Below are 8,020 nucleotides of genomic sequence, written 5' to 3'. Positions count from 1 at the left end.
TGTATGGAATGAATCTGGGCAAACTGTTGTCCAAATTTAAATGTATTTGGACAACAATTTGTTCAAGTTTATTTTTTATGTGTAAAATTTATAATTTTTTTAATTTATATATATATATATATATATATATATATATGTGGAGGTATCACGTGCTACCATAATATTACTAGTCGATGCCACATCAGTGTATTTTAACGGTGTTATTATTGAGGTGTGTGATGTAATTGAGTAACCATAATTTGAGTATTTCATATTAACCACTACAACCAAATAGTGTTTTTCTGCATTTTATTTAGCTTATAGCAACGTTTATAAACGCCACTGCAACCACAAAAAACCCAACGAAACTGATGTCACAAATATTTAGCAACGTTCGAGCAAGAAGTGCCACTATATTTTTATAAATATTATGATCTTTTTAGATAATTTCTTTTTAATTCTCAAAAAATTTGGCGGTGGTTTCTAAAACAAGGTAGTAATTTGTCAAGCGTCGCTAAGTTGCAGCATTTTTTCCTAAAGCACTTCTAGAACTTTACATTTATAGACATTTGTCCATAACAAATACTGACATTTTATTTAAAAGTGAAATAAATAAATAAAAATAAAAATATTTTCTAATAAAATTTAAAATATCTATTGAGCATACTAATAAAAAAGGAATTTCTTAAAAAATATTTAATTAATTAAATCTATTAAAAAATATTTTATTTAATTTACTTTTTATATATAAGCTATATATTTAAAATGCTCAAAATATTTATACTTGAATTTACTTTTAGAATGGGTAGTCGACTTATTAGAAAAATAATTATTTTTTTCACCAAATAACACCATTCCGGTTAATTGTGTTGATTTAAAAAAAGAAAAAGCCCTAAGACATGCAAATGCATCGTGTTGAAGAAGAAGAAGAAGAAGAAAAAGCTGTAACACATGCAGATGCACTAAATTGAATAAAAAAATATCTTCAAAAAGAATAATATATATTTTAAATGTTTCTAGTAAACTGGAGTGCATATTCTAAGAATAAATTCAATTGTGAACATGTAGGTTGTTTTAAATATATCATATAAAAAGTAAATTAAATAAAATTATAAAAAAATCAAACTAATTGATGTGTAATACAAATCTTTCCCAATTACACAATGGGTAAAAAAATGAAAATGAAATAATTATGAATTAGTTAACTAAACAGGGATTCCTTAATTCAGAAACAAGTGGGAAATAGTAATTACATCAAAGGAGTTTAGAATCTTTTCATATTATGCAATGAAATAGTTGCCCACAAGTAATTGAGTCAAATCTCAAACATGGTGAAGGGAATCAGGAGGTTACGTGCACAAATAACAAAAAGATTTAGGTCTCTAGGTGGGAAGTAACTTCCTCATCAGTCCTACATTATGGGAATCTCCAGGCTATCAAAATATGGGAAGAAACTAATTTACTTACTTGTTTAATTACCCCACCAGTAATCATTTAGTTGATGTAAAATAAGGAAATGTTGCCAAAATGTTCATGACACCACACTCTCTCTTCATTTGTTATTATCAAAAACTAAAAAAATATTTAACATAGTAGAAAATCTGTCCTCCCTTAATTTTCTTAATTTCTGCTCACATTGACGTCAATTACTTTCCTCCTGCCAATCATCATTGGTCATATTTCTGTTAGACTTCATTTTTTGGCATAATGGCGGTTTAATTCAGAAATGTTGTCCCTTATTTTTTAATTCAATCCAACAATAGAAAGGCACTTTGGGCAGCTTAAATGGCGAAGCCACGTGAATTCTCGCACGAGATGTGTGCTTCCATTCATCGCTAAACTGTGACAAAGCGGAAACTGTTTCTTTACTTTTGTTTCTTCCACGTGACACAAAAAATAAAATTAAAATTCCGGAAGTGAGTAAATTAGACAATAATAATCCGATTTTATTATCTTAAAAAGAATAAAACAATTGCGGTCACCGACGACTGCCAGCAATGCAAGAAAGCGACGTCCGTGGACCCAAACTGACACGTGGCCACGTCACCCGATACTCTTACAGGTGGCATTGCTCTAATACGGTTCATATTTTCTTTTTCTTTTTTTCAAAAATAAAAACGAAAATTACAGCTTATGTTTCCTTAAAAAAAAAAAAAACCCAACTTATCTTGATTAACACGTTCCCTTCCTCTTCAAACTCTATAAATAGGTAACCATTTTTGCCTCTAAATTCTCCTCCTCCTCTTTTTCTTCCTTCTTTTTTGCTTCTATTTTCAATTTTTTCCCCCAGATTTTTAAAAAGATTTTCCGTTCCATCTCCATAAAAACCTTTGCTTCTTCTTCTTCTTTTTGTTCCGCCTTTGTCGAATCTCGTAAGAACTGCATTTTAGAGACCGGTTCTTCGTCTGGGTTTCACCTCGTTAGCCAGGTTCGTTACATTAAACGTTTTTTTTTGTCTCTATATTTTTAATTGTTGGGTTCTCATTCTTTGATGCTTTTAAGGATTTAAGATCTCTTATTTCGTTTCACATTAAGGTTTTTAACTCGTTTGGGTGAGACATGCATGTCAAATGAAATGAAAACACGCAAACACATAAACATATGATGTATCTATAACCCAGCTATATATTTCCAGCCTTTGGGGATGTTATACATTTGATTCTTCTTCTTCTGTGGGTCTGTTTTTATTTGTCTTCAGTTTTTAATCTTTTTCTTTGTTGTTTTTAAAAAATATATATATTTTAATTGTTTTTTAATGGTGTACGGGATCTTTTCCTGTTTCGGTGGCTGTAGTGTATATAAGAGAAGAAAAACGATTTTGATTGTCAATTTCATTTGTTTGTTTATTTGATTTTGTAAAAGTTTCTATTTTGTCGGTTCCTACCTATGAAGAACTAGGTAAAAAATTTATTGAAAAATTTAGAAACGTGTCTTAATCTTTTTTCTATTCTCATGTTAACATTAAATAGGGAAAATATCAAATTACTGTCGATGATTCAATATTGCTATTATGTTTTCGTTAGGGTCGCCCAGTTTCAAATAAAAATTGTTTTTTTAAAGATTTGATATTTTTTGTTGTTTGAGTACAATTTTATTATTGATTAATTTTCTTTTGTTTTGTCATTGGAATATCATTATATTGACGAAATTCGAATGATTTAACTTTTTTTTTTTAACATTTCAAGAATATTAAAAATGAAACCTTCTTTGCTGATAGTAATTATTCCGTGAGATTATACCATGAATAGTCTTCCTTTTTCTTTTTAAAATATGAATGATGTTTTAATATGGTAGCTTTGTATCTTTCACTTTTTTTTTCTTATTTCAACTGTATTTATTTTATTTACAATTTTGGGGTGTGTGTGTTAAATATGATCGTTTTGGTAGTTGCTGTTTCTTGGAAAAAGAGTTAATAGTATTAGTGAATTGTTTCTCTCTCTTTTATTAGTGTGTGTTTTAATACTATAATACTTTGATGTTGATGTATGGATTTAGATCTGCAGTGTAATCACATGTATGATAATAATCTCATGTATGTTATATTGATGTTTCAAGATCTTTTTAGTTTGATACAAATTGGTGAGTCATTTCATTTAGATTTTCAAGTATTACTTGATTGTAGATGAATGTATGATCTGGACAAATTAGAAATGAAAATGAGGTGATACTCCCTACCATGGTGATCAAATAAGTGTATTTACTAAGTTTTTTTTCCCCCAACTTTTGTGTGTGTGTGTATATATATATTCGTCATTTTGAGTTATATTTTTTTTAATTTGTAAAATATTGCTGTTGTTTTTGCTTAATATCTGTAGGCTATATGTGAAAATTTTCTGACATCTATTATTTGTTTTGTTTTATATCCCTCCTTCAATTCATTTACCTTGTTTTGTTTATATAAATGACTATATGCTTTTCACTGTTTGCTATGTCCTTTTGTTGGAAAAAAATATTAGGACTTGTTTGTCATATTGGCAAAACTGAGTTATTATTTTATGTTGTTATTGAATCACTAGTTATACATACGTTTATATATATATGTATTTATGTATGGATGGATTATAACGGTTCTTTCCAATTTTCTACATGCAGATTTTAGCACATTCTGGTCAAATTCGGAAATCATATTACTAGGCAAATAATGTTCTGTTATCTGCCATAAATGTGGTGTAGCTTTGGAGATGAGAAGGTACACACATGTTTTACTTGAGATAAAAGAACTTCAAATCTCAAATTTACAGCTTGCTGATATTTGGTATTTTGAATTTTTGCTTGTGATGTTCACCAGTTTCGAGGAAGCCCGCAATTGATGGACTGCTCACCCAGCAGTAGTGATAAGAAAACATTGAAGAGGTGGTTTTTCATTGACAAGAGGGTCGGATAAAAAGTTCTTTTTAAGGATTGAAACTTCATAACTCTACTTAACAAAGCTGATTCTATCGTAAACAATCTAGTTTAACCTGTTATAAGTGTATTAAAAAGTGATCTGAAGTTATCATCGACGAAAAGGAAAAAAAAGTGGTCTGAATCTTATGGAGTTGAAGTCAAATCATTCATCTCCAGTTCTCACTGATCCTATTCCAGTCAACAATTCAAGACTAGGAATCCACTCGAATCTGCTCTCCTATCAGCAATCAGGTGGATCTTTATCCTCGGGCAAGTATATGACGATTCCTAGAAAGAAACCTGGAAAGCTTGAGGATGTTTGGTCCAATGGTTGGCTAGAGGCGATGAGATCATCATCGCCCCTCGTAAGAGGTTAATAAAGGACAAGGACTTCACCATTGAGGCTGCTGCTGATGATTTTGATATTGCTTATTGCTCCTGGATGGTATGCCTAGATTTAATTGTTGATACATATAATTTTAATTGTAATATACGTTTCACTAGTTAAACTCTCTTGCTTGTTGTTATGCCGAATATGCAGATTAAATATCCATCTGCACTTAAATCTTTTGATCAAATCTTGAAAAATGCCAAGAACAAAAAGGTTGCAGTTTTCCTAGACTATGATGGTACCCTTTCCCCCATAGTAGATGACCCAGATCGGGCATTTATGTCTGATTCTGTAAGTATGATGGTCCATTTTGATGCATGTTTATGGCGTTGCTTCGGTTGTCTTCATCTTCCTTCGATTAAAATTTAAGAACAAAAATCTTGCCATATTTTCAGATGCGTTCTGCTGTCAGGGATGTTGCAAAGTATTTCCCAACAGCAATTATTAGTGGCAGAAGCCGTGATAAGGTAGATCGTAGGTCATTCACGAATGTTCTTATGTTTTTACTCGCTTCTTTGTCCTTTGCTATCATCCAAACTCGGGTAACAATATGGTCTCATTTACTGCATTTTTGTTTTGTTTCTTAATTTCAGGTTTATGAATTGGTAGGACTAACTGAACTTTATTATGCTGGTAGTCATGGGATGGACATTATGGGCCCTATGAGTCATGCAGAGTCTGGTGACCATCCAAATTGTATTAGATCAACTGACCAACAGGTAAGACTTGTAATACTTTAGACAGCTTCTCGAATTTATTGTCTCCATAATGAGGCTATCAAATAGGTGTTTATATTGTGAACTTCATTCTCAATTTCAAGTTAATCATTAGCTTTTGCAGCAGGGCAAGGAGGTAAACCTTTTCCAGCCCGCTAGAGAATTCATCCCTATGATTGACGAGGTGCGTAAATGTTACCTTCAGCTCCTTTTGTTCTAGATCACTCTTTAATAACATCGAGAGGTGAACATGCCTGGCTTGTTTTGCAGGTTTTTAAAACCCTTGTCGAGAATACTAAAGATATTAAAGGTGCAAATGTTGAGAATCACAAGTTTTGTACTTCTGTTCATTACCGTAATGTAGAGGAGAAGGTGAGAGATAAGGTTCCAACATCCAAGTGCAATTTTGTTTCTAGAAAGAAAAACATAGTTCCAAACGATTTTGTTTCCTTTTCTCAGAACTGGCCAACCATCGCTCAACGTGTTCATGATATTCTGAAAGACTATCCTCGTTTGAGATTGACTCACGGGCGGAAGGTATCGAAACAAGTCCTGTTTTTGTTATTTTGTATGCAATTCAACCCCTTTTATATTCTTTAGAATTCGTTGGCATTATAGTTAACATTATAGGAAAACTCTTACCATTTTACCTCATGCTATATTTACTTATTTTCCTTGTTCTTCAGGTTTTAGAGATTCGTCCTGTGATTGACTGGAATAAAGGGAAAGCAGTGGAATTTCTGCTCGAATCCCTCGGTACTTCACTTCACTCCATGTTTCGATGTCAAGATAATTTTGGTTTCGGTATAATTTAATATGCAGATTGGTGCAGGATTAAGTGATAGAGATGATGTGCTTGCATTCTATATTGGTGATGACAAGACTGATGAGGATGCATTCAAGGCAAGTATATGTAACTCGAATTCCAGGTTTACTTTATGTGCCATTTAGGGAATTTTCCATCAGATTCTAAATACAAGTTTAAAACACTAAATCAGGTTTTTCGGGAAAGAAATCTGGGTTATGGGATATTGGTGTCTTCAGTGCCCAAAGAAAGCAATGCATTTTTCTCTGTCAGGGACCCATCAGAGGTAAAACAAAAGTCATGGTGAAGAAATGTTATTATTTTCATTGCTTTCAAAGCAAAGCTATGCTGTAACATATACAATAACATGGAATTATGGTGCAGGTGAAGAAATTTCTCAAGGCTTTGGTGACATGGAAGAAGTTTGAAAAAGCTTGAAGAAAAGCATACACAGCAAATTTTCATCAAAGAGCACTTAATAATATAATAATTATATGTTTATTTTCCTTTTTCCTTTTCAGTTTCTTTTATTAAGATTCTAAACCTATAAAGAATCCGGTCGTTCAAATGCAATGGCCATATTATTTCAAATCTTTTGTCAGAATTTTGAAATATAATATATACAAATTATTTAAATAAACTATGTTCACCATGATATTGTAAAGCATTTTTCTCTGGTCCATGGGAGTATGATCCACAAGCTTAGCATCTTTTTCCTCCATCATTTTAGTGTACTTTGCCGACCGTCACTCTCTGACACGACAATATTGTAGTCTCTTTACAAGGAGAAAATATGTGATCAATAGTCGCATATCGCTTTTGACTGAATTATAGATAAGTTACTTGGCTATGCAGCAACTGAACTTAATAGCATTTTTGTTATACCAAATAATATATTATTTCGTTCAATTTGTATTATAGGAATCCATGTCCAAAGTTGCTTATATTCAAGAACACGAATGGGATTTTTATTTGGGTTTTTAAAATTAAACTATTCAACAACTTTGGAATCAATGAATGTTGAGTAAGTCGTTGAAAAATTACGACTTTGTCTTACTACTTCAATTATATTATAAACTTTTACAATTTTACATAAATATTAGAAATGTTGGTATTTCTAATATGTTTAATATTTTATATGTTACCATTATCTCTCTTACAATATGAATATGTGAAGAAATTTAAAAAATTAAGCTAACTTGAATAAAAATTAAAATGCATCTTGATTCTTATCTTCAAAATATCATTTGTGACCATAAAACAATTTTATATGATGAAGGGGACAACTCTCGCAGTTGGTTCAACAATACATGCTAAAAATTATTGTTGTTTGGGATGATAGGTTTATGGTGTAGGGTTTGGGTTATAGCTATAATGTTATGGGCTTTAAGTTTGTAGTTTAACCTCAACATTAATGGGTATCGAGTTCAATGAATTGTTTGAAATTTATAATTTTCTATTTAGAGTTTAATATTTACTTGATCTAACTTTGACATTTCTAGGTGAAGAGGTCAAGCTTCTTCTTTTTTAGACTTTTCCCATTACATGCAAAGAAAATAACCTAAATCTTTAACAGTTGGCTCATAAATACACTCAAACTCAACCTTTTCATTGAACCACAGTAATTCAAAACTTTACCTCCTTAATCTTATTAACCCTAAACTCGAAAGTGAATCATCAACTACCAAACTATTTTCCTCCTATTTATTCAAACTCTATAGCAATGGCAAATAAGATTTCTTT

At 31.3% G+C, this 8,020-nt stretch overlaps 1 pseudogene; it reads left to right on the top strand.

Annotated features, from left to right (window-relative positions):
- Nucleotides 1-2,187: 2,187 nt before the first annotated feature.
- LOC121224322 (probable trehalose-phosphate phosphatase F) lies at nucleotides 2,188-6,957 on the top strand (annotated as a pseudogene).
- Nucleotides 6,958-8,020: the final 1,063 nt, after the last annotated feature.

This window comes from Gossypium hirsutum, chromosome D12 (genome assembly GCF_007990345.1).
Source record: "Gossypium hirsutum isolate 1008001.06 chromosome D12, Gossypium_hirsutum_v2.1, whole genome shotgun sequence".
Classification (NCBI taxonomy): Eukaryota; Viridiplantae; Streptophyta; class Magnoliopsida; order Malvales; family Malvaceae; genus Gossypium; species Gossypium hirsutum.
Note: the sequence above shows the minus strand (reverse complement) of the source record. Positions and strands in the feature narration are given on the sequence as shown.